This window comes from Sabethes cyaneus, chromosome 3 (assembly GCF_943734655.1).
Source record: "Sabethes cyaneus chromosome 3, idSabCyanKW18_F2, whole genome shotgun sequence".
Lineage (NCBI taxonomy): Eukaryota > Metazoa > Arthropoda > Insecta > Diptera > Culicidae > Sabethes > Sabethes cyaneus.
The window spans coordinates 130,046,716-130,047,956 of record NC_071355.1 but is presented as its reverse complement, the minus strand read 5'-3'; positions in this window follow the sequence as shown (position 1 = coordinate 130,047,956).

Here is a 1,241-nt window from a genome sequence, read left to right as displayed (position 1 = left end):
AAGCGGAATCAGCGGGCAATGGCCAACGTGAATCCCACACGATGCACTTTACGTTACATTTTGCATTATCCCCATCGCAGACATGCGAAATTGTTCGATATCTTGCTCAATCAGTGTCGGACAATCATTTAAGCAGCAGCAGCCGATATGGTTTCCTCCACCACCTACACTAGCTTACAAGCAGCAGCGGCAGTGCCAGTGACTATAAAATGGTACTCTTGGTTCGCCGTCTGCTCATTCATCGCACAATCGCACTGACGGACGGTCAGTATTTACCATCGACCCGACCATCGAAACCCAATGGCATTTTGGCGGTAATTTTCGCAAACCAACACTGAAGATAAATGGAAACGGATCGACTGACGGGCAGCAAATTCAGCAGTAGGCCGTTGTGGTCTTAAACAGTTCTTATAAGAACTATAGTAATTGAAGAATGGAAAGATTTTTCTACACTTTCTAAATGGTTAACGTTCCATTTTGCGTTATACCATGGAAAATGCTTGCTCATTCAGCGTCGGATAATCATTCGAGCAGCAGCAGCAGCAGTTGATTTGGTTTCCCCCACCACCTACACTAGCTTACAAGCAGCAGCGGCAGTGCCAGTGATTATAATAAAATGGTACTCTTGGTTCGCCGGCTGCTCATTCATCGCACAATCGCACTGAAGGACGATCAGTATTTACCATCGAAACCCAATGGCATTTTGGCGGTAATTTTCACAAACCAACACTGAAGGCAAATGGAAACGGAACGACTGACGGGCAGCAAATTCAGCAGTAGGCCGTTGTGGTCTTAAACAGTTCTTATAAGAACTATAGTAATTGAAGAATGGAAAGATTTTTCTACACTTTCTAAATGGTTAACGTTCCATTTTGCGTTATACCATGGAAAATGCTTGCTCATTCAGCGTCGGATAATCATTCGAGCAGCAGCAGCAGTTGATTTGGTTTCCCCCACCACCTACACTAGCTTACAAGCAGCAGCGGCAGTGCCAGTGATTACAATAAAATGGTACTCTTGGTTCGCCGTCTGCTCATTCATCGCACAATCGCACTGACGGACGGTCAGTATTTACCATCGAAACCCAATGGCATTTTGGCGGTAATTTTCGCAAACCAACACTGAAGGCAAACGGAAACGGAACGACTGACGGGCAGCAAATTCAGCAGTAGGCCGTTGTGGTCTTAAACAGTTCTTATAAGAATTATAGTAATTGAAGAATGGAAAGATTTTTCTACACT